General features: G+C 42.7%; 1 long non-coding RNA gene across 1 annotated transcript; it reads right to left on the bottom strand.

Moving 5' to 3' along the window:
• Nucleotides 1-10033: 10033 nt before the first annotated feature.
• Nucleotides 10034-26781, bottom strand: LOC134757259 (uncharacterized). Its single transcript, XR_010131021.1, has 2 exons — nucleotides 26352-26781; nucleotides 10034-13301 (listed from the first exon to the last, which is right to left on the bottom strand). It is a non-coding gene; the product is annotated as an uncharacterized lncRNA (long non-coding RNA).
• Between the last annotated feature and the right edge of the window lie 3 nt (nucleotides 26782-26784).

Below are 26784 nucleotides of genomic sequence, written 5' to 3'. Positions count from 1 at the left end.
AAAGGCCAATCTGTGTACTGAAGGTGGGAGCTTAGGGAAAGTCATCAGGCTCTGGGAGTGGAGAATACTCAGGAATGGTGGGGAGGCACAGTAGTGGGAGTGGTCTTGAAGAGCAGCCGTGTAGAACTGAGGCCTGCGTCACAGTGGGAAGTCCTTGCAATTTGAAGGTTAAGCACACCGTGCATGAGATCCCTGGCCCTCTTCTCTCACCATGATACACACCCTGTCCTCCCATAATAATTTTCTCCTGTAGACCTTCCACAACAATTTATTCCAAGTCATTATTTATGCCACCTAAGTCTGACCTTTGACCCTCACCTCCAGGCTCCCATTTCCTGGATATTTTGGCAGGAGCTTCAAGTGCAATGTGTTATGGATAGAACATATCACTTCCTGTCCCACCCCCCAAACCCTCTTTCCTATTCCATACTCCATATCTGGATGAGGAGCTATCATCTTCCCAATCATTCAAGCTCAACATCTCAAGAGGGCTCATGGCCCTGGAATGCTCTTTTTTCTCTATTAATATGAGAGGGGAAAATGCAAGCCAGAAAAACAATTGAAGGCATTGTGCAGGCCAGGTGAGGTTGTGGTTCAATCTTGGTGTGAATTTGTTCTTTTGAGAATTCGTCTTTGGGTGGAATGCCTCTAATTGTGGACTCAGAAAATAGGATGAAATGTAGAGGAAAAGAAAATAGGATAGTGTAGTGTGATAAGAAGTATATTTGGTCTTTGTCCATGGTCCTGGCACAGAGAATCTAAAACCCTTGGAATTTCCTCAGTCATGAGGTGTCCTTTCTTATTCTTAAGGAGCCTCTTTGGAGCACACCTGAGTTTATGCTAATGAGGTAATTTAGGGTAGGACCCCAGATAGCCTCAGGATGGGACTCAACACCAGAAAAACTAAGGGATGAGAAGGTTGAAACTTTCAGCCCTACCCACTGACCTCCAGGAATGGGATGGGAGGAAATTAAGTTCTATAAAAACTCTGGGAGAGAGGGGTACCCCAATTCTACAGGGACAAAAGCTCCTATGCTTTGGACCCTTCTAGACCTCACCTAAGTCTTCATCTGTATCCTTTATAATAAACGAGTAAATAGCCTGAGTTCTGTGAGCTATCCCAGCAAAGTATTGCTGAGAAGGTGGGTAGGGGAAACCCCAATTTGCAGCTGGTTGGTCAAAAGTACTAGAGACCTGGGCTGGTGATTGACATCTGAAGTAGAGGCTGAAAACTAAAAATAAAATCCTAAGCCCCTCACCAGCTGAACAGACCCCCTCTTGGCTAAGGGGACCCTAGAAAATCCTTAAAAATGGAATTCCCAGCATGACACAAAGGGAGGTGATATATCCCCACCCTTTTGGAGTTTAAGCACAACTGACCACCATTAATATTAAAATACAGACCATAAGACTAACAAAACAGACTCCTTGTGACAATAAGATATCAAATTATAAAGAGGACATAAGGCCATGCCGGACAAGGGCTAAGTCACTCAGCCCTACGGGTCACTCTGACCTCAAATATTGGTTCACATACTTCCTTATCTTAACTTAAAACATTCTTTTCTGTTGACTCCAAATTTTTACACAAAGCTCTACTCCTTTAACCAATTGCAAATTAAAGAATCTCTGAATCCGCCTATAACCTGTAAACTCCCACTTCAAGATATCACACCTTTTCGGGCCGAACCAGTGTATACCTTCCATGTATGAATTTATGTCTTTGCCTATAAATCCTGCCTCCCTAAAATTTATACAACCAAACTGTAATCTGACTGCCACAGACACACTTTCTCAGGACCTATTGAGACTGTGTTCTCTAGGCCATGATCACTCATATTGGCTCAGAATAAACCTCTTTAAAATATTTTCAGAGTTTGGTTTTTCCATTAACAGGGCAATCTTGTGAGACTGAGACCTAACCCTGTGGGATCTGATGCTTAGCTCCAGGTAGACAGTGTCAAAATCGAATTAAATCGTAGGGCATGCAGCTGATGGGAGCAGAATTGGAGAACTTCTTGGGATGGAGAAAAAGCCCCACACATTTGCTGTCAGAAGTATTGTGTGAGCGAAGAGAAACAGTCTGTTTTCTCCAGATGGATTGCCTAATTCTTTCCGGCCATATAATAAAGAGTTATTGCTGGTCAATAAGTTTTGTCTTTTATGAAACTTTGCAGGGGCCGGGGGTGGGGGAGACAATAAATGCCATACATATAAACAAAGATATCATTTCCCACATAGCAAATGATTGATGATTTAAAAAGCAAAAAGAGAGCCTTATTCCAGAAAAGATGGAATAAGTAAGGACACACTAAATGTAACTATAAATCCTGGACAGAATGGATGGAGGAGCTATCTGAGAGTTCTGAAACATAAATCATAGCAGGTGGCTTTGGGAAGAAGACCAGAATTCAAAGTCCCACTAAATCAGTAGTGAATTTTTTTTCCCTCCCAGTACCAGCCAGCCTAGACTAAAAGGCAGCCATAAAGCTGGAAGTGTGCACCAGAGGAAGCCAGAAAGAGCTGCAAGAGAAGTCCTCTCTAAAACACAAGAAAGGAGATTCTGAAGAGTCAGAGAGAGAGGGGGGTGCAGGGGAACCCCTGGTGTTTTTTTTCCCTTCTTTCCAGCCTCAGCCCACAGGCAATATTGTAGCAGCAGTGGCGGTGGCAGAGGCTGAGGGGGTGGGAGTGGAGCTAGGCAGTCATTTAAGATTCCAAGAGAGGGGAATTATTCTGTTTGACCGGAAGAGGAGCAGTGTTCACAAGAGTGTGTGGCAAATCTTTCTTCCTTTTTTTTTCACCTTTCTCCTCCTGCCACTTGACTCCAAACACAGAAACAGTCATGGTAAGTGTGGCAGAGCAGAGAAACTGAAGCCCAAGCTTGCTCACTGGAGGGCTGAAAAGGGAGGCCCCAAGGAGCCAGAGGGTGTTGGGGAGATCACGGAGAGTAGGGAGCTTAAGACAGAAATCCCACAAACTTATGTTATAGCTCCTGGGCTCACCTCCAGGCTACACATGTATGGATCTGATCCTAAACACCATACCACATGTTTGGAGAACTGAAACTGCAAGGTAGACCCCAGTCCAGGCCCATGATTGGCCACTGGGTGGCACACACACAGGACTGATCTGAATAGCACTGCACTCTGAAATCAGAAATGATATTGAAACCACAGCCCAAGAGGCAGGTTTGGACTTGCAAAAATAATATAATCTGTTTCATTTCCTGCTTCAAAAAAAAAAAAAAAAGCCTTCTTTTTAGGATTTAAATCAGACCTGGGGTCCTGTAATATTCAAAATGTCTAGGATATAATCCCAAATTACTCAGCATATGAAGAACCATGAAAGTCTCAACTGACAAGGAACAAGACAATCAACAGACACTAACCCTGAGAAGATACAGATGTTAGAATTATCAAACATTTTTTAAAGCAGCAATTATAACCATGTTCCATAAAGTAAGGGAAAGTCCTCCTGAAACAAATGGAAATACAGAAATTCTCAGGAGGAAAAAAGACGATATAAAAACAGGCCTAGTGGAGTGGCTCACACCTGTAATCCCAGCACTTTGGGAGGCCAAGGCAAGTGGATCACCTGAGATCAGGAGTTTGAGATCAGCCTGGGCAACATAGTGAAACCCTGTTTCCACTAAAAATACAAAAAATTAGCTGGGCATGGTGGCAGGCATCTGTAATCCCAGCTATTCAGGAGGCTGAGGCAGAAGAATCTCTTAAATCCGGGAGGTGGAGGTTGCAGTGAGCCAAGATCACACCATTGTACTCCAGCCTGGGCAACAAAAGCAAAACTGTCTCAAAATTTAAAAAAAAGGAAGATATAAAAACAAACCAAATGGAAATATTAGAACAGAAAAAGAGAAGGACACTAACTGAAATTTCAGATTAACTGGATGAAAAATTAACTTAAAGATAGATCAATAGAAATTATCTAATCTGAACAACAAAGGAAAGAAAATTGAAAAAGAAACCCAGCAGAACCTTAGGGGCCTGTGGGAAAAAATACCAAAAAGTTTAATATTTGTGTCATTACACTCCTAGAAGGAAAAGAAAAAGGGTGTTGAATGGGAAAAAAATATTTTAAGAAATAATGGTGGAAAAACTTATCACATTTCACAAAAGACATGAACATGGAAATTGAAGAAACTCAGTGAATCCCAAACAGGATAAAATCAAAGACATCCACACATTATAATCAAACTTATGAAAACTATTAAAATAAAGAAAATATCCTGAAAGCAACCAAAGATAAATGACTCATTTCAGGTAGAGAAACAATTATTTAAATGACTGTGCATTTCTCATCAGAAACCATGGAAGCTGGAGGGAAGTAGAATAACATTTTTAACATACAGAAAGAAAAGAATTATCGGCCCTCCACAGTGGCTCATGCCTGTAATCCCAGCACTTTGGGCAGCCAAGGGGGCGGATCACCTGAGCTCAGGAGTTCAAGACCACCCTGGGCAACATGGTGAAACCCCGTCTCTACAAAAATACAAAAAATTAGCCAGGCGTGGTGGCATGCACCCATAGTCCCAGCTACTCAGGAGGCTGAGGCACGAGAATCGCTTGAGCCTGGGAGATGGAGGTTGCAGTGAGCTGAGATCATGCCACTGCACTCTAGCCTGGGCTACAGAGTGAGACTCTGTCTCAAAAAAATAAAAATAAAAAAGAAAAGAAAACTATCAATCCAGAATCTTATATCCAGTGGAAATATCGTTCATGAATGACAATGAAATAAGGACATTCTCAGATAAAGTAAGAAAATTCCTTGATACCAGACTTGTTCCATAAGAAATGCTAAGGAGAATTCTTCAGACTACAAGGAAATTAAATCGAGGGAAACTTTAACAATAGTAATGAAATAAGAGCAACTGAAATGGTAGATACCTGGAAAAATATAATAGATTTTAAGTTCTTTGAAATATGTGAAAGCACAAATTGTAACATTGACTGATGGAATTTTCAATGTATGTAGTCATCATAATACATAATACTATGATGACTACGTAAACAGGGGATGCCAAAGGTACCTATATGGTGAGAAGATCTAATATTTATATCGTTTATGTGTTTATACCATTTAAATTTAATGCAAGAATTGAGTACTCCTCTTGAAATTATAAAATATAATAGTAATATAATAGCAGACCATATACTGTAATCTCTAGAACATCTACTAAAACTTTTTTCCCAGAGATATAGTAAAAATATCAATAGAAAATTAAAATAGAAGACAAAGATATTCAAATATTTCAGAAGAAAGTAGGAAAGGGAAAATGAAAATCAGAAGAAACAAACATAAAATATATGATAAAATGGTGATCTAAGTACAAACATATCAATTTTATTTTATTTTATTTTTTATTTTACTTTTTATTTTTATTTATTTTTTTGTGTGACAGCGTCTCACTGTGTCACCCAGGATGAAGGGCAGTGGTGTGATCATGGCTCACTGCAACCTTAACCTCCCAGGCTCAGGTGATTCTCCAACCTCAGCCTCCAGAGTAGCTGAGACCACAGGTTCGCAGGCCACCATGCCTGGCTATTTTTGTATTTTTTTGTAGAGACAGGGTTTTGCCATGTGGCCCAGGCTGGTCTCAAACTCCTGGGCTCAAGTGATCCATCTACCTTAGCCTCCCAAAGTGCTGGAATTACAGTCATGAGCCACTGCACCCAGCCCTCAATTCTTACATTAAATTTAAATGGTATAAACATATAAATGACATAAATATTAGGTATCTGTTTCTATGTAACAAATTATCACAAACTTAGCTCAAAAGAACATATGTTTATTATCTCAGTTTCTGTGGGTCAGGAATGCAGGCGTGGCTAAACTAGGTCCTCTGCCCCAGGGTCTTTCATGAACCTACAACCAAGGTGTTGGCCAGGGCTGAGGTCACATTTGAAGGCTTTACTGGGGAAAAATCTGATTCTAAGCTTGCATGCACAGTTGTTCAGACAATTTCATTTCTTTTGGGCTGTTGGATTGAAGGCCTCAGTTTCTTGCCATGTGAGCCTCCCCAACATGGCAACTTACTTCATCAAAGCCAGGAAGAGAGTGAGTCTATGGAGAAAAACTGCTACCAAGACAGAAGTTACAATCTTAGATAGCATAATCACAAAAGTAACATTCCATCACCTTACCATATTCTATTGGTTGGAAACAACTCACAGGACGTCTCCAAACCTGTTCATACTTAAGGAGTGGAGATTAAACAACAATATAAATCCAAGAGGTAGGACTCAATAGAGGCCATTCTGGAGTCTGTCCACCAGACCTACCAGTTAAAAGACAGAGACTGAATGAATTCAAAGCAAACAAACAAAGAAAACTAAGAAACAACTACATACTGCCTAAGAGAAACTCACTTTATTATGTTTTAATTTTTTGAGACAGTATCTCAATTCAAAACAAACAAACAAAGAAAACTGTCACCCAGGCTGGATGACTGTATGTGGCACAATCACAGCTCACTGCAACCCTGACTTCCTGGGCTCAGGTGATTCTTCCACCTCTGCCTCCCAATGGAACCACAGGTGTGTGCCACCATGACCGGCTAATTTTTGTATTTTTTGTAGGGAAGGGGTTTCACCATGTCGTCCAGGCTGGTCTCAAATCCCTGGGTTCAAGCGATCTGCCCCCCTTGGCCTCCCAAAGTGCTGGGGTTGCAGGTGTGAGCCACCATGCCCAGCAAAATCCACTTTAAATATAATAATATATTTATGATCAGAATAAAAATTAAAATATGGAAAGAAAGCTAAACCATATAATCACTAATCAAAAGAAACCTGGAATATAATTTTATTATTAAAATCAACTTTAGAACAAGGAAAATTACCAAGGATAAAGAGGACACATTGCATAATAATAAAAAGAGCCAATTCACTGTGAAGACATAGCAATCCTAAATGTATGTATACCTAACAATAGCATTTCAGAATACAAAATCCAAAAACTGATAGAACTGAATGGAGAAATGACAAGCCCATAGAGTTGAAGACATCAAAGCTCTCCCCTCAGTAACTGATAGTATAAGTAGACAGAAAATCAGCAAAGACATTGAAGAACTGAGCAACACCACCAACTAATTGATTCTAATGGACATTTACAGGTCCACCCAATGGCAGAATACACATTTCTTTCAAGTGTACATGGAACATTTTGGGCATCTGATGCACAATACAACTCTTCCCCAGACCACCAGGAGGCAAGGTCTGTGGCCAGAGAAATATAAAAGTGGTGGTCATGGGGTGGAGTAGGAGGCATTTTCTTACTTCACCCTCTAACCCATCCCTGACTCTCTTAAAGGTCGCTGTGAGACCATGGTGAGTGCAAACTGAAGTGTAAAGGTAGTTCTCATTGTAATCCAATTGCAACCAGTTTAAACAATTGAGAACAAATTTTATTTGCATACGAGTATTCAAGCAAGTTTGATTGGATCAGACCTGGATTTTAGGCTTGCAGGTGTCTGATTTTGAAACACAAAATCCAATATTTTCTGCCTGGGAAATATATATATTTTTAATGTAGTTAATATAAATTACCTTTCCACTTCAGTTTGACTATTAATTGCATTGTAACTTAACTTATATTCTTACTGAGTCTCTACATGTTTTCTTCCACTTCTGCACTAGTTTACCATTTGGATGAGTATATTATATATCAGTCCAGGTGGCTCCCAGGCAGTCAACATAATTCTGCATTCATTTTCGCACTGCCCATCAGCCAGGAAGTTGCAACTAAGTAAAAATGATGAATGTCCCTATATCCAATGATGATCTAGCTCATAAATTTTTTAGATAAAAAATGTGGGGCCAGGTGCAGTGGCTCAAACCTGTAATCATAGCACTCTGGGAGGCCAAGGCAGGCCAATCGCTTGAGCCCAGCAATTTAAGACCAGCCTGGACAATATGGCAAAATCCTGTCTCTACAAAAATACACAAATTATGAAATAATGTCTCTACAAAAATTACAAAATCCCATCTCTACAAAAATACAAAAAACCTAGCTGGGTGTGGTGGCACGGGCCTATAGTCCCAGCTACTCGAGAGGCTGAGGTGGGAAGATCACCTGAGCCCAGGAAGATGAGGTTGCAGTGAGCCATGATCATGGCACTCTAGCCTGGGTGACAGAGCGGGACCTTCTCTCCGCCCCCCCCCCAAAAAAAAAAGTGAAAGAATTTTTATTGGAAAGTTATATTCAGGTTATAGAAGAACTGTTCCGCAGCTCACATAATCAAAATATTTACCATAAAAGCAGCACTGCCTTGGGACACAGTGTGCTCACAGACCTGGAGAAACAATTTCTCTTTGAAAATGTGTCCTATTGTGGGTCTGGCTCCTATGAAGTAATGCAAGTGTATTGTCCCTATGAAAAAAGATGTTTCCCCAAAAACATCACTGCGAGAAGGTCAGCACTGGGCATGAAGTTTATTCCCACAGAGGGACGCCCATATCTAGATAATTGGGGGAAAACTTTTTTGGCAAAAAACTTGCCTCAGTTTCATTAAAACACACGACAGTGATCAGTGTAAGAAATAATTTTAGTGTCAAGAGTAATCTATAGAGCAATGAACATTACAGATTGTGTGATGAATCAGGAAAGAGTTTGCTTTGGACTTAAAAAAAAAATATATATATATATACATCTTTCTGTGACCTATGAAAGCAAAATGTAAATTATAAGATATAACGTATAACAACATCTGTAACCTATCTGTCTCTTTTTTCCCCCTCAATAAAGAGGCTTCTTTGTTGTCTCATTTGGTTGTTGTTGTTTTTTTTTTTTTTGAGACAGAGTCTTGCTTTGTCACTCAGGCTGGAGTGCAGAGGTGCTATCTTGGCTGACTGCAACCTTGACCTCGTAGGCTCAAGCAATCCACTAACCTTAGCCTCCGGAGTAGCTGGGACCGCAGGCATACGCCACCACTGTCTGGCTAATTTTTGTATTTTTTGTAGAGACGGGGTTTCACCATGTTACTCAGGCTAGTTGCGAACTCCTGTGCTCAAGCAATCCACCCGTCTCAGCCTCCGAAAGTGCTGGTATTACAGGCGTCAACCACCGTGCCCAGCCTTTCACCTCAATAAATAGTTAATAACATATTTTTGAAGCTATTTAGCAATGCTGCCAGGTTGATCTGGTTTAAACTATTCAAAGCTGGTTGAACAGTTTCAATAGCTTTTCCCAAACAAAGGAAAAGCTATTGAAATCAGAGCTGATTTGATCCAGTTTGAATCAGCCTATTTTGACAAATGTGACTTTAAACCATTTTAATTTCATTAGGATCTGTTTGCTCTACTAAGAATCACTTTACACTGTTTTCCCCTAATATAAAGCAATATCACTTGCCTGAATCCAGTTTCCTCTTTCTGAACTGCTGTGATTCAATTCACGTTGGTCTGATCCAGTAAGGACAAGTTAGATGCAGGCTTATCTGGTCTCGATCAGCAGGAACTGCTTGGAATCTGATGTGTCAGTTTGGGACTGTTTTATCCTGTTTGAGCTGGCTTTACCCAATATGACCCAGGAAGGTTGGCTTGACCTGATTAGAATCAATGTAAGCAGGTTTTAACCAACTTGGAATCAGTTTGCTTCTTAAAAAACCAGTTGGCTTTCCTTAGAAATCTGATGTTCGGAATGGCTTAGCTCACCTGAGCCTATTGTGAACCACACTGAGTGAGGTTACAGCAGCTAGAACTCTTCCATCTGGTCTGAAACACAAAAATGTGGAAATGCTAGAAGGCCAGATTACAACAGGGTTAGAGTATAAAGGAGGTGGGAGAAAATGAAAGGTATTGCATTTATACTCATCTAGATACAGATTGAGAGAGAAACTCAGGGTCAAGAGATGATTTTTTGTTGGTTTGTTTTTAAATATGGAGAAAAGTCCCCAGAGAGGTAGGAGGGCACAGACTAGAGGGACTGGGTTGGAAACCAAGCAGGATCAAATGTATATTGTAATTACCTTAGGGGATTATATTGAAATGGTAATGGTTAGTGCTAATATAAAAGAAAATTTTTTTTTGCCATTTTTTTTTATTATACTTTAAGTTTTAGGGTACATGTGCACATTGTGCAGGTTAGTTACATATGTATACATGTGCCATGCTGGTGTGCTGCACCCACTAACTCGTCATCTAGCATTAGGTATATCTCCCAATGCTACCCCTACTCCCTCCCCCCACCCCACAACAGTCCCCAGAGCGTGATATTCCCCTTCCTGTGTCCATGTGATCTCATTGTTCAATTCCCACCTATGAGTGAGAATATGCGGTGTTTGGTTTTTTGTTCTTGCGACAGTTTACTGAGAATGATGATTTCCAATTTCATCCATGTCCCTACAAAGGACATGAACTCATCCTTTTTTATGGCTGCATAGTATTCCATGGTGTATATGTGCCACATTTTCTTAATCCAGTCTATCATTGTTGGACATTTGGGTTGGTTCCAAGTCTTTGCTATTGTGAATAATGCCGCAATAAACATACGTGTGCATGTGTCTTTATAGCAGCATGATTTATAGTCCTTTGGGTATATACCCAGTAATGGGATGGCTGGGTCAAATGGTATTTCTACTTCCAGATCCCTGAGGAATCGCCACACTGACTTCCACAATGGTTGAACTAGTTTACCGTCCCACCAACAGTGTAAAAGTGTTCCTATTTCTCCACATCCTCTCCAGCACCTGTTGTTTCCTGACTTTTTAATGATCACCATTCTAACTGGTGTGAGATGGTATCTCATTGTGGTTTTGATTTGCATTTCTCTGATGGCCAGTGATGATGAGCATTTTTTCATGTGTTTTTTGGCTGCATAAATGTCTTCTTTTGAGAAGTGTCTGTTCATGTCCTTCGCCCACTTGTTGATGGGGTTGTTTGTTTTTTTCTTGTAAATTTGTTTGAGTTCATTGTAGATTCTGGATATTAGCCGTTTGTCCGATGAGTAGGTTGCAAAAATTTTCTCCCATTTTGTAGGTTGCCTGTTCACTCTGATGGTAGTTTCTTTTGCTGTGCAGAAGCTCTTTAGTTTAATTAGATCCATTTGTCAATTTTGGCTTTTGTTGCCATTGCTTTTGGTGTTTTAGACATGAAGTCCTTGCCCATGCCTATGTCCTGAATGGTAATGCCTAGGTTTTCTTCTAGGGTTTTTATGGTTTTAGGTCTAACGTTTAAGTCCTTAATCCATCTTGAATTGATTTTTGTATAAGGTGTAAGGAAGGGATCCAGTTTCAGCTTTCTACATATGGCTAGCCAGTTTTCCCAGCACCATTTATTAAATAGGGAATCCTTTCCCCATTGCTTGTTTTTCTCAGGTTTGTCAAAGATCAGATAGTTGTAGATATGCGGCGTTATTTCTGAGGGCTCTGTTCTGTTCCATTGATCTATATCTCTGTTTTGGTACCAGTACCATGCTGTTTTGGTGACTGTAGCCTTGTAGTATAGTTTGAAGTCAGGTGGTGTGATGCCTCCAACTTTGTTCTTTTGGCTTAGGATTGACTTGGCGATGCGGGCTCTTTTTTGGTTCCATATGAACTTTAAAGTAGTTTTTTCCAATTCTGTGAAGAAAGTCATTGGTAGCTTGATGGGGATGGCATTGAATCTATAAATTACCTTGGGCAGTATGGCCATTTTCACGATATTGATTCTTCCTACCCATGAGCATGGAATGTTCTTCCATTTGTTTGTATCCTCTTTTATTTCCTTGAGCAGTGGTTTGTAGTTCTCCTTGAAGAGGTCCTTCACATCCCTTGTAAGTTGGATTCCTAGGTATTTTATTCTCATAAAAGAAAATTTTTTATCTTTTATCATAGAACTATAACTTTGGTTAAACAATGTATGTAGCTGATTATATTCTTTTGACAATTCTATCAAATTTCCAAGAGTTATAGTTTTCTCCCCTCCCCCAAGACATTTGGAGAGCACATGGACATCTGTGTCCCGGCCTCACGGTACCTCCCTCATCCCCTCGGAAAGAGGAAGATGAGAGAAGGGAGGGAGGCCTTTGGCAGCCAAGGGAAGACAAGTTTCAGGAGTTCGTGAAGCACCATCCCCCACCCCCAGTGAAGACCCTACCAGAAGGTCTTATGTTCTGAGCTATATTGAGTGACTGCCTCATTACCACTCCCTACTGTTATGTGGCAAGTGTCAGGGCTGTGGCAAAGGTCAGGCTATCATCATTGGCCCCTTCAATAGACTGACCCTAGCATTAGGGCAACCATAAGTCCCTGCGTGCCCAAGACAATCCTAGTTTACATCTGAGGCCCCAGTGTCACTATTAATAGTGACCTCCTTTCACTCTCAAAGTTGTTCCAGTTTGGGCAATGAATTATATGATCAAAGGCCCCATCTCCTTTCATCTGTCTGTCTCTCCTTTTTTCCCTTCCATAGAGATTTTATCCATCCCCACAGCTTAAAATTCTTTCCCTCTGAAGATAACTACTGAATTTTCATCTCTGTCTTTTTGCCCTGAGTCCACAATTTCCGCTTGGATACTGAAACAGTCACCCTCTCAGTGCTGGTGGAAATGACACAAACTGACAAGTATTGATTTAGCCTCATTCCCATCACTCACCACTGCCACCCAGAAAAGTGTCACCTGAGTATTTATTGCATGCAGCCCCAACACTAAAGAAAGATCAGAAATATTTGTTCCCGTGGTGGAAAATAAAGGGCTGTTTGCCCACGTCGCCAGGCTTCCTCTGGAAAGCATCTGGGAATCATTCCAGAAATTCAATTTCCAGGTGTGTGTTTCTTTAAGGAAATATTGTGGAGCAGAGAAGGAACGCACTGTGCAGGTGCCATTGGCTGTGGGCGTTGCTATGGCAGATCAGCCTTATTACTGAATAGCATAGGAAAGAATCACCAGGAAAACACAACATGAACAGGCAGAGTGCACACGCCGTGGCCTCAGGAAGCCACAATCATGTGGCTGACATGGTTCCAGAGTGTGGCATTAGGGAGACCAACTTCTGAGCTGCAGATTCACAGCATGGCCATGCAGGCAGGGAAGATGTGCTCTACTCCAGGATCAAGGAGCAAGCCCATATTTCCTCTTGATTCTGGGACTCCCTCTTGAGACTGATTTGCTCTAACGTTAGCTCTTGAGAGAACTGGGGTCCCTGCCTTCTTGGGGAGCCTGAAAAGAAGTTTTGCTGTCTGGGCATCACAGCATCCAGAGTGTACAGGAGACAGGTCAGCAGCTGCGGTCAGCAGAGTCACACACGCCAGCCCCTGGAGATGGGTGGCTTGTCCTGAGCCAAAGCTGGGCTGGTTTATAAACAGCACCTGTGAAAAGAAGAGGGATGACTCCAGTGGGACATTCCTGAACCATGTGCATCTGTTCACCTAGGAGAAGGAATGGCTGGAGTTGCATCTATCTTTCTGTTTATGAAATATGGGACCAACTCCAGCGACAACATAATTTTTAGACCATTTAGTGGAATAGTAAAAGTCAAAAGAGGAAAGAGAACTTACATGGATTGAACACCCACTGCATACTTAGCTCTCTGCTAGGTGCATTACAGAAAAGAGCTTATTGAATTCTTACGCAAACCCCTGAGGATGAATGGCCGCTGACCTGGAGTCTTGATAGCCAGGTACTTAATTCACCTCCCTGAGCCTCAGTTTTTGTGTGTGTGAAGTGAGCTGACCCTACCTAACTAGTATCTATTGCAGAATGATTGAGGACACTGAATGAAATTATGGCCGAAGCTGTGCCCTTCCAGCTTACTGAGATGTAATTTAACCTATGTCTGGGGGAAGATGGTCTGGTTCTTGGGATGTGACTCCTGGATATGGTTTGTTTCCACAGGTGATGCAGATTTAGGAGAAGAAGTCCACCTCAGGTCAGGTTTCCCCAAAGGTAGATCCTGAGATGAGGAATCCAGGACCTATCACTTACTTGGGAGTTGAGCTCAGGAAGCATGGGAGACAGCAAGGGGGTGAGGCTGGGAAGGAAGGAGACTCCATACACGGTGTGTTCTTGGGAGGGTTACTTTCATGGGCAACAGGGCCTCAGTCCCCCTAAGGACCCTCTAGGAAACTGTGCAAGCACCCTCAGAGTGGCGCCGCTGAGAGGGGTGGAGCAGGGGGTTTTATTCACCAACTCCTGTCCCTCGCGGTAGAGGCTCACTCCGACAGCCTTAACTTACCTGCACCCCTGGCCTGAGGAACTGTTTGCGGGCAACCTCTAGGGCATGCCCAGGGCATGAGGTTGGGGGACCAAAATGCCTGTGAAAGAGAGTTCCCCCAACTTCCGGAAAAGGAGAGGGAGAAGGCAGAGGAAAGTGAAGGTGGAGAGTTAAGACATCTGGAAAACATGTGGCGTCTGCCCTACATCAAAGCTGAAACCTGGAAGATTAGAAATTTGGGCTTCTAGGATAGAGTGCGTCTCCCCCCTTCCACTCATACTCCAGCACCCTCCTGTCCAACCACTCCACTTGCAATAGGCACCCATTTACGGAGTAGAGCGTGGGAGAATTGAAGGCTAGTTCAGTGCTGTTACACAGTGAAAGGAGCACTTATGGTGCCTCATGCAGCATTCATTAGCAGGGAATCTTAAACTGATGTCACTGGCACTTTCTATGGTAGGCTGCTGTCATTGGGGGCGGTATAATCCTGTGGTTATGAGCAGGAGTTTTGGAGTGAGACCAAACTGGGGTCAAGGTCTAGTTCCGTACCTTGTTAACCGTATAAACTTAGGCAAATTACTTCACCATCTATGTATTTATCTATTTATTTTTAGAGACAGGATCTCACTCTGTCACCCAGGCTAGAGTGCAGTGGTGCAACCATAGCTCATTGCAGTCTTGAAGTCCTGGGCTCAAGTAATCCTCTCAGTTCAGCCTCCCAAGTAGCTGGGACTACACGCACAGACTGCTGTGCCCAGCTAATTAATTTTTTTTTGTAGAGGCAGAGTTTCCTTATGTTGCCCAGGCTGGCCTCAAAGTCCTGACCTCTAGCCATCCTCCTGCCTTGGCCTCCCAAAGTGCAGGAATTACAGGTGAGAGCCCCTACACCTGCTCATTACTTCATCTTTTTATGCTGAAGTTTCCTCATCTGTAAAACTGGGTGAAATAATATTAAATGTGTTATAGAACTGCTGTGAGAGTTCGATGAGATAATTCTCGTATCACAGTATCTGACACAGCATGAACACTAAATGAATTCTGGCTAATATTCTCACTCATTCCACAAATATTTATTGAGTATTTTCTGTGTGCCAGGCCCTGTTTCAGGCACGAGTGATACACCGATGAATTGAGATAGATTCAATCTAATTTGTCATAAAATTTAGATTCTATTGTCTTAAAGACAGACAATAAACAAGAAAATAAGTTGATAACTAACCATTATCATTTCAGGTAATAATACGGTTTGGATGTGTGTCCCCTGCGAATCTCATGTTGAAATGTAATCCCCCATGTTGGAGGTGGGACCTGTTGGGAGGTGACTGGATCATGGAGGCAGATTTCTCATGACTGTCTAAGAATCCCCCTAGTGACGAGTGAGTTCTCCCTCAGTTAGTTCACGTGAGATCTGCTTGTTTAAGAGTCTGGGACCTCCCTCTTCTCTCTTCTTGCCCCCACATCTCACCGTGTGACGCACCTGCTCTCCCTGTGCCTTCCACCATGATTGGACGCTTCCTGAGGCCCTCACCAGGAGCAGATCCCAGCACCATGCTTCCTGTCCAGCCTGCAGAACTGAGAGCCAATTAAACCTCTTTTCTTAATAAATTACCCAGCCTCAGGTATTTCTTTATTGCAATGAAAAAGAAGACAAACACAGGTAATAATAAGTGTTTGAGCAGAGATCTAAAGAAGTGAGGACGCGAGGATCCTGGGGACAGCGTTCTAGGAAGTGGGTGCAGGAAATATGAAAGCCATGCAATGAGAATACTTTATTCTCATAACTAAAGTGGTTTATGAGTACTTGCTATAAAGAGTACAAAATACAGTAATAGATGAAAGAGGAATTGGAGGTTGAAAAGAGATTTATTGATTTGTTAATTGTTTAATTTAATATAGGATGTTATCACATGTTAGTATGCCAATGGGATGAACCACAAGAAATAGGAAAATCAATGATACGAGAGAAAGATGTCAAGTCCTTGAATAGGAAAGAGGGCTAGGGCCCTGTGTACAGGTGGCAGATGCCCTGGACCAAGGCTGTGGCAGGCCATCCCTTGCAGCAGGAAGAAATGCAGAGGATAAAAATACAGCCACAAGAAACATTCCTGAATGCTTAGGGAAATTGCTTTTCTCTTAAAAATTTCCAAAAATTCATCTTAAGCACCTATTAAATGGCTGTTCTGGAGCTGAAGGTTTTGTGCTGCCTGCCAAGCAATGATTTGGGGTTCGCAGCCAATCCCAGGGGAGTAAAAGCAGGGACAGGAGGTCAGAGAACACATTCTCTTCCATCGGTGCATGCCTTCAATAAACGTTGGATTGACTGGAATTATGAGAAACTAAAATCATTTGCTGAAGATCTGCTTAAAAGATATTTACAGATGGTGCAGAAAACCATTATCCTGAGGAAGGAATTACAACCTCCACAGACAGTATTGGGACTGTCCTAAGAAGATCAGTCTGAAGGCGGGAACCCTGTCCTGATGGGATGCTTCACTACTGAGAACTGGGACGGGTCCATTGACTCTGTCTGTTCAATGACATGACCATTTCTTAGGCGGCAAGTTCCCTGAAGGAAGTGGTCGTGTCTTAGTCAATACTCAGTGGCTTCCCCAACCACTCCAGAAGCTCAGCCAAGGAGTGGCAGCACAAAGAACAACAGGGCCTGCAGCTCACAGTTGTTAAAGATGGAGAGCAGATCTCCCAGAGAGAAAAGGAGACCCTCTTTACATCATGTTCTCTCATTGGCTTCTTCCTGAAGTCTGAGGCCTGAACCCCCAAATACTGCTAATAAAAAGATTTTTTAAAATTTAAATTTAAATTTTAGAATCAGGGGGTACATGTGCGGGTTTGTTACAAGGGTCTGTGGCGTGATGCTGGGGTTTCGGTTTGTATTGATCCTATCACCCAGATAGTGAACACAGTACCTAACAGGAAGATTTTCAGCCCTTGTTCTCCTCCCTCTCTCCTCCTTTTGGAGTCCCCAGTGTCTATGGAAGGGTATTTCCTAGGTTTTCTTCTAGGATTTCAAAGCTTGAGGTCTTACATTTAAAGCTTTAATCCACCCTGAGTTAATTTGTGTATATGGTGATAGGTAGGGGTCCAGTTTCATTCTTCTGCATATGGCTAGCTAGCTATCCCCGCACCATTTATTGAATAGGTAGTTTTCGCTATTGCTTATCCTCTTTCTCCTATTTCCCTATTCCCTTTTCCCCATTGCTTATTTTTGTCAACTGTCAAAGATCAGTTTGTTGTAGGTGTGTGGCTTTGTTTCTGGGTTCTGTATTTTGTTTCATTGATCTATGTGTCTGTTTCTGTACCTGTACCATGCTGTTTTGGCTACTGTAGCCTTGTAGTATAGTTTGAAGTCAGGTAATGTGATGTCTCTGGCTTTGTTCTTTTTGTTTTGGATTGCTTTGACTTTTCAGGCTCTTTTTTGGTTCCATATGAATTTTGAAATAGTTTTTTGTAAATCTGTTAAAAAAATGACATTGGTAATTTGATATAAATAGCATTGAATTTGTAGATTGCTTTGGGCAGTATGGCCATTTTAACAATATTGATTCTTCTAATCCATGAGCATGGGATATTTTTCATTTGTTTGTGTTGTTTATGGTTTCTTTCAGCAGTGTTCTGTGATTCCCATCATAGACAACCTTCACTTCCTTGGTTAGATGTATTTCTAGTTATTTTATTTTGGTGGGTGGCTATTATAAATGGGATTATATTCTTGATTGGGCTCTCAATTTTAATGTTACTGGTGTATAGAAATGCTGCTGGTATTTGCATATTGATTTTGCAACCTGAAAGTTTACTGAAGTTGTTTATTAGTTCTAGACCTTCTGGTGGAGTCTATGGGGTTTTCCAGGTATAAAATTATATTGCCTGTGAATGAAGATAGTTTGACTTCCTCTATTCCTATTTGAATCCCTTTTATTTCTTTCTCTTGCCTGATTGATCTGGCCAGGACTTCCACTACTATGTTGTATAGAAGTAAGAATGGGCATCCTTGTCTTTTTTTCATTTCTCAAGGGGAATGTTTCCAGCTTTTGTACATTCAGTATGATGTTGGCTGTGGGTTTATCATAAATGACTCTTATTATTTTTAGATATGTTCCTTCAATTCCTAGTTTGTTGAGGGTTTTTATCACGAAGGGATATTGGATTTTGCTTAAAGCTTTTTCTACATCTACTGAAATGGTCACATGGTTTTTGTTAATTCTGCTTAGGTGGTGAATCCATTTATTGATTTCTGTATGCTGAACCAACCTTGTATCCCAGGAATAAAGCTTACTGATTGTGGTGAATTAGTTTTTGATATGCTGCTGGGTTTGGTTTTCTAGGATTTTGTTGAGGATTTTCATGTCTATGTTCATCAGGGATATTGGCCTGTAGTTTTCTTTTTTCACTGTGTCTTTGTCAGATTTTGGTATCAGGATAATACTGGTTTCCTAGAATGAGTTAGGGAAGAATCCTTCCTCCTCAGTCTTTCAGGATAGTTTCAGTAGGACTGGTACCAGTTCTTCTTTGTATGTCTGGTAGAATTTGGCTATGAATCCATCTAGCCCAGTACTTTTATGGGTTGGTAGGTTTTTTATTACTGATTCAATTTCAGAACATATTAATGGTCTGTTCAGAGTTTCATTTTCTTTCTGATTCAATCTTGGCAGGTTGTGTGCTTCCAGGAATTTATCCATTTTCTCTAGGTTTTCTAGTTTGTGTGCATATAGGTGCTCCTAATAGTCTCTCAGGATCTTTAGTATTTCTGTGGGATCATTTGTAATGTCACCTTTGTCATTTCTGATTGTGCTCATTTGGGTCTTTCTTTTTTCTTTCTTTCTTTCTTTCTTTCTTTCTTTCTCTCTTTCTCTCTCTCTTTCTTTCTTTCTTTCTTTTCAAAAAACCAACTCTTCATTTTGTGGATCCTTTGTATGTTTTGGGATGGGTCTTAATTTTGTTTAGTTCTGTTCTATTTTAGTTATTTCTTTTCTTCTGCTAGTTTTGAGATTAGCTTGTTCTTTGTTTTTCTAGTTCATTTATGTGTAATGTAATGTTAGATCATTAATTTGAGATCTTTCTATTTTCTTGATGTAGGCATTCAGTGCTATAAACTTCCCTCTTAACAACTGCTTTTGCCTCGTCCCAGAGATTTTGGAATAGTGTTTTCATTCGTTTCAAAGAATTTGATAAAAAGACTTTTGAAGTTAACAATGAGTGGAGGATTCCATCTTGGAAGTCTGGAGTTTTAGTATATTCCCCTGGTGATCTAGCACTTCCTGCAGTGGGAACTGTGGGATTTTCCTGCTATGCTTGTAATGTTGGAAGAATGGTCAGTACATTACTCAAGAGTCTTACTCTCTGCCTATCAATCACACAGAGGCAGGAGAGTATGTTGACTAGTTTCTCACTTTGGACCTGAAGCTACTTATAACAACCCACCTATAACAACCCACAAAGGCCCACATTGGGCCAACAAGCATAAGGAGTCCCTTGATCTAACTCCACTGCACAGTAGCATGATAAGACTTTGTTCTGAAAAGCCCTTGGAATTTCACATACCCTTCCCTTGTCCCCTGGGAGCTGTGTCACCCATGGACACTCTTTCTTTCCTACCCTGACCACTTCCTGTGCTCACCTGGATACTCCTGCTCCCTCACTCCCCTTAGCTCCCCACTCAGGAGTCTCACATCTCTTTGGCCTTCTATGGGGGCTGTCAGAACCATGTCCCGCTTTCATCTAAAGATGAGTAAATGGGGGCTGCAGACACAGGAAGGTAGAGGAGGAAATTTAGAAAAGCAGCTCTAAAAGCCAAAGTTCTATAAGATAATCAAATCTTTCAGATTTTCAAGAATGTCCTCCTCTTAGCACAACTCCTCTGCCTTCTTCTCATCTCCCCATTGATGTCTGCTATATCTGCAGAAGGGGGTGAGGGTGAAGAAATAGACCCACCCTGCCAGGAAGCCTTCCCATCACAGTGGCTGTCTGGGAACCCAGAACTGGGTACATAGCAAGTTGATTTCTGAGACCCTGGGCAGCACATACAAGCTAAAATCTTGCTTTTCTCTGTGGGATGGTCCAGAAAGAATACCATGCTTCAAAACAATTCTGCATACAAGGTGGTAATTGCAGCTTGAGGAAGGCACCACAAGTGAGGAGTGCCCCCAGGACGTGGATCAAGTTGCCTTGAGAGCACAATTAACACAGCAGGTTACAGACCTTACAGAAATGGAGGCTCACAGGACACAGCAAGGCTCTGCGTTAGTTAATTGATTATATTAGCATATCTAAAGAAAGACTCTGTGGAAACCAAGTAGAACTATGTCTGCTTGGAATCTAGAAAGAACTCAAGCAGAAAGGCACACTTAGGAAAGCCTTGCTAAGGGAGTCAATCCTGAACTGTAGCAGAGGCCAGCTGTTCAATCACCCTCCCACAGGCTTAGGAGGGGAAATGAAAACACCCGTGGAGTCCCCAGCCTCTACCACAGATAGATCCAAACACTCTTCTCTTGTCTCTGCTCTGCCTCTGCTTCCATGATAGGTAGGTTGAGACTAAGAACGGTGTGCACCCAGGAGCGAGGGTCCTGCAATTGCTTCATGAGATGGGGCATGGGACAAGAGCACCAAGCACAAGGTTAACAGAACTATCCAGACTGAAGTCAACACCCCCTTTTCACCCCACCTGGTTAAAGCCTTTTTACAAATTCTTTAGTAAACAGGAATCAGGTCATTAATTTTAGAACTCTGCCCTAGAATATGGGTGATTTAGTTGTATCAAGGGTCCCCAAGACCACCACCAGGCTCAGTGATTTGCTAGGAGGACTCACAGGATTCCACATATAGCCATGCTCACAGCTAAGATTGATTACAGCAAAAGGATACAAAGCAATTGTTTCATGAGCAAAGGGAACAGGCACATGGGGAGAAGTCCGGAGAAAGCCAGGTGCAAGCTCTCAAGAGTCTGCTCCTAGTAAATTCACACAGGACACACTTAGTTCCTCTAGCAACAAATTCTAACTACACACGTGAAGTATTGTCTGTCAGGACAGCTCATTAGAGACTCAGTGCTTAAGATTTTATACTGGGGTTTTGTCATGTAGGCACCTGCTGCCTAGCATGTAACAAAACTCCAGGCTCTCAGAAGGAAGGCAGGCATTCAGCACAAACCATTTTGTTTGTACAAATGGTGTAAGTCCAATGAGCCACGCTTATCACTGATGGAAGTTTTCTATCAATGTGGGGAATTATTCACTGGCCAAGCTCCCAGATGCCCGCCAGGGGCCAACTCTGCAAGCAGACCTTTCTAAGGAGAGCAGTCTCAGGCAGCCATGGTCACTGTTTCCTGCACAGGTGTATACAATTAAACTCATGTTATCCATATAGTAACACTATAAAATTCTCACTCACAAGCACAGGTTCAAGCCTGAACAAATCCTTTGCTATCTTCTTAAAGTCCCAAGACAAAGCCTTCCTCCAAATATTAATGTGGATATATTTTTTTTTCCACCAAGAGGAGCCCATGTGCTACTGCCAACAAGATTCTAGTGCTCCAATTAGCCAAGTGTGGTGGTGCATGCCTGTATTCCTAGTTACTCAGGAGGCTGAGGCTGGAGGATCACTTAAGCCTTGGAGTTCGAGGCTGCAGTGAGCTATGATTGCACCACTAAACTCCAGCCTGGGTGACAGAGCAAGACCCTGTGTCTAAAAATAAATAAATAAATAAATAAATAAATAAATAAATAAATAAATAAATATTCTAGTGTTCCAAGTTGGCAAAACCCACCTCGATCCCACCCCTCCTTTCTACCACTTCCTTGTATCCTGAGTTCGAGCTTTCAAGCCGTCCACCTGATTTGGGGTGCTAAATATTATTCACAAACTGTCTCTTTCTCACCTTTCCCCAAGCCAGAATTGATCAGCATGGCCTCACCCCTGGTTCCCAGACCCAGAGGAGGTCACAGCTCTGAAGAAGTGCTTCAGAGGACTCCCCTGGAGGCTGCGCACAGTGAAGCTCAGAAAAGAGCCCTTCCCTCTGAGTTATTTAAAGGCTTCTCTACTCTGCTCCATCTTCTCTCCTTGCTCCCCTACCTCCTTCTACAGTTGAGACATTATTGTCTTACTTTTGCCCTTCAGAAGCAAATTGTCAACCCAGCTCAGGCTGGGGCACAGTGACCTTTTCTTTAGACAGTTGTTCAAATATTCTGTGATATACAAATTGAACCACCCTGAAGTCAACCTCGAATCTACTCAATGGTAATGACTTGATTGCTCTTGGACCCGTGGAAATCCTAATCCTCAGCCCCATTTCACACAGTGATGACTTTGCCCAGTTTATTTTCTTTTTTCAAAGGACGGCGTTAGAGAAGCGGCGAGGGGGAGATTACCCCCTTCTGTCTACCTAGCTCAATCAGTCCATTCATAAAGGCCAAATTGGGAGCCCCTCCACACTCAGATCATTACCTCAGTAGGAATTCCCCTTCTGTTTGTTTGTTTTTTTTTTCTAAGTGTAGAATCTGGACTGTCTGTGTGTGAGGGGCTGGGGGTGTTTCAGGACAAATGACATCATGTAGACCCATAGAAACAGATGTTCAGACTTTCTGTACTTCATGAACTCAGTTTCGTGCCATCTACTGGAATGGAAACTGGCCAGGCCATCCGGAGGGAGCTTCTAAGACGAGTGGGTGGGACCTCACTGCTTTCCTTTCACTAAAACAGGAAGGGCCTGGGCTGGAATATCTTAGTGAGCACATCCAGAAATGGGCATGGAAAACCAGTGCTCAACCCACAGACTCCAGCTCCACCGAGCAGATTTGTAAGCGAGATGCTGAAATAATTTTTCCGCGCCACTTCCCCCCTCCCCTGCCCCCAGAAAGGCATGAGATATTTTTAGCAGGAAAAATAAATGCCCAATAAAAATGAATATAAAAATACCATACAAGGGACAGGGCACCCTCCCATCGGTTTCCAAGAGATCCCTGGAGTGACCATTAAATTAAACAGGCTTTGAAGCCAGCATTAGAGGAGTGGATGGGTACAGGCCAGCCCTGGTCTAAAAAGAGCTGGGGAGGGGAATAGAAAGAAGAAACTGGCCGAAAGAATCCTGTGCTTAATGAAGGAGAGTGTAGGACTAGGGAGAAATTCACAAAGCACACCATGTGCCTCTTCTGTGAGCTCATGACCATTTTGCCTGCCAAGTCCAATGACCTTCCCTCCACGCACGTCTCCCTGACCCTTCCGTGGCATCTGATCCATTCCTCCTGCCGTTGGCCTCTGTGGAACTGTCCTTTCTTCATGCTCCTCCTACATTTCTGCCTCAAGCTTAACAGAATAAAACCTGAGGTCCTCATTTTCCTCCCATACCTGCTTATTTCTTTATTTCCCCCTCAGTGAAAGGCATTTCCAGTTCCTCAGGCCAAAACCTTGAAGTCATCCTTGACTTCTCTCTCTCACACCCCACATCCAATCTGTCAGCAGATCCTGCTGCTCCACCCTTCAAATACATCAGGACCTGACCATTTCTCACCCCCTCCCCTGTTCCTGCCTGGTCCAAACCCTCGTCATCTCTCACCTGGCTTATTCCACGGGCTTCCCGCTTCACCTTCCTGCTCTGCCCTTGCCCCCTTGGACCATGGATTCTCAACACAGTCATCAGACCCATATTGTTAACATGAAAGTCAGAGGGCAATCTCTGCTCAAAGCCTTCAAAAGACTTCCAATCTTACCTAGAAGGGAACCCCAAGTCCTTACGATGGCCTTCAAGGCCTCAAGTGGTCTAGCCCTGTGTTAACTCTGTGTTAACTCTGGCCTCTTCTCTTCCTAGAGAGCCCTGTTAAGCTCCGCTACAGCCACATGGGCTCCATGCTAGTTCTCTCATCTCCAGGCCCTGGGACATGTGATTCTCTCCTCCAAAAATACTCTCCCAACCAGATGTCTTCACAGCTCACTCCCTCACTTGCTTCAGGTCTTTACTTGAATGCCACTTTCTTGGTCGCTCCATCTAAAACTGCAACCATCTTGAAATTAAAAAAAAAAATTCCCTTCCTTCCTTTATTTCTCACCTTGCTACTTTTCCCCATCTAACCTATTATAGAGGAAATTGACTGTCTTGCTTATTTCCTGCTCCCCTCCTTCACTAGAATGTAAGCTCCATGAGGGTACAAATCCTTGTCTCTTTTTTGTTTGCTTGTTTGTTTTTGCTGATGAGTCTCCAGCAGAACCTTTTATTGAATAAATAGAATGAATGAAGGAGTAGATGTATCTGCTAAAATCCACAACCATTCCCAACCTCCCTGCTCTTGATATTGATACTAGTACTTGTCACATCTTCCAGCTCATGGGAGCTGTTCTGGCCCATGCTCCTCCTATGTCACTAGCCTCTAACCAGATGCCATCTCCTCTGCCACGGATCTTCCTCCTGAGGAACCTGGTGGTGTGATGAGGCAGCTCAGTCTCTGCTCAAGTCACAAGAACCAGGACAAAGTTTTCAAAATGCTTCAGAGCAAGGGGCTTCAACAAACTCCAAACCTCTGGTGCCTCATCTGTAAAGTGGGTTTAATAATGCCAACTTCTATTAGGTTATTGTGAGAATGACATGGGGTAATCTGTGTATCATATTTCTCCTGGTGCCTGATAGAATCACTGCTTCCCTTCCTGCTGTGTTTGTGCCATTCTAAATGTCTCTGACTCTGATGGCTACCAGATTCTCTTGAGGGTCCCTTCAGTCTTTTCAGTAGGCCACCCACCTTGTCCACTGCTGCATAATTTCTCCAGGTTCCTTCCTGGTTCAAAACTCTTTGTGTGGTCAGGTGCGGTGGCTCATGCCTGTGATCCCAGCTCTTTGGGATCCCTAAGTAGAAGGATCACTTGAGCCCAGGAATTTGAGACCAGCATGGGCAACAAAGCAAGACTTCGTCTCTACAAAAAATAATTTTAAAAAATTAGGTGGTTATGGTGGCACATACCTGTAGACCCAGCTACTCAGGAGGCTGAGGCAGGAGTATGGCTTGAGCCAGAAGTTGGAGGCTGCACTTAGCTATGATTACTCCACTGCACTCTAGCCTGACGACAGAGCAAAACCCTTCTCAAAAACAAACAAAACCCCAAAAACTTTGCATTCCTTCCAAAGGATGAAACATTTCATTTAACCCAGCCACATGGGGTTAAATATGGTCAAGCCAAATGAACTCATTTCACATGTTTAGCTCAAGCAAGCTGATTTCTTCACAGGAGCTGCCCAGTAAATGCTTCAGTGAAGCCCACCATGATGTGTGTGGGGTTAGTTCATCAGCTGAGCTGTCTGAACCACTTACAGACTTCCAAGCCCTACATGTTCTTCCTTGTCTCTGAGTCATTGTGAAAGCTGCCCCTGAACTTAGAATACCCTTTGACTCTTTCCTCTCCCCCTCTTTACCCACTAAATAGCACTACACTTGCCAGAGTCCCAGCCACTTGTGGGGCTGAGGCAAGAGGATCACTTGAGGCCAGGAGTTTGAGGCTGCAGTGAGCCATGATCATGCCTGTGAATAGTCACTGCACTCCACCCTGGGCAATACAATGAGATCCTGTCTCTTACAAAAAAGTAAAAAATAAAAAATAACACCACATCTTTCAGCAGCCTTAAGGGAGGCCCTCCTTTCAAAACCCCACTGTACCTCCTCCCCGATGTGGGCTTCGCTGCCCCTCTACTGTGCTCCCACCACATCCGTGCTTACTCCAAAGAGGCACGTACTATGTTGAATTGCATGCGCCTGTTTAGTCATCTACCTCTTCAACCCAGGCTCTGAGCCTGGGGGGCAGGGACCATGCCCTATTCATCCGAGTGAACTGGTGCTGAATACAATTATTTGGCACATGGTAGGTGTGGAATAAAGGCTTTCTGAATGAATGAGCAGGTAAGTAAGTGAGGAATGGATGACTCAGTGACTAAATGAAGAAATGCAACACTCCACCAGCCCAAGTGAAGGTTTATGAGGGCATGAAAAGACTGGAAAAAGCATGCCTGTTAGGAACAGACCCAGAACGGCAACCCCCTCAACCCCTTGCCTTCTGTCCTGGTCCTCTCCTCTCCACCCTGCACACACTTGTTTTCCATGAGCCACCTCACCCATCCTGGAGGCTTCTGTTCCCCTCTGAGTGTCATTGATTGCCAAAGCAATGGTCCCAAATTCTGTGCCAAACTTAAGGCAAACTTTTCAAAAAATTTGTTTCTTACCTATGCCTTTTCCATTTGAATTTTTACAGCTACCACTTCCTCCACGAGATGACTTGCTCTCTGGATTGGAGGTGTGTCTGCATTTCAGGAACAAGCAACTTTTCTCTGTGGCTGCAGGCTGTACTCTGAACCTCCACCATCGGAAAGTCAACTCCTGCTACGTCCTGTTCGGCAAGGATTTGAGCAGGTTTGGTGAAGGTAAATGCATTCCTATTGCCATGGAGACATGGTATTTCTCAGTGACAGAGAACAGAGAAGCAAAGTTAAAGTTACTTGCATGGCAATATAGTAGAAAAAGTAAAAACTCAGAGCCTGGATGTGTAGGGCAGGCATGGGGAACTTCTGACTTCCAGCTGTTGGCTCAATTTTCTTCCAGTCTTTGGCAAACATGACAAACCATGGTTACATTAACAAAGAATGATACTTATCAGTC

The sequence above is a fragment of the Gorilla gorilla genome, chromosome 16 (genome assembly GCF_029281585.2).
Source record: "Gorilla gorilla gorilla isolate KB3781 chromosome 16, NHGRI_mGorGor1-v2.1_pri, whole genome shotgun sequence".
In the NCBI taxonomy this organism is placed as follows: domain Eukaryota; kingdom Metazoa; phylum Chordata; class Mammalia; order Primates; family Hominidae; genus Gorilla; species Gorilla gorilla.
This window is presented reverse-complemented; position numbering and strand designations above follow the sequence as displayed.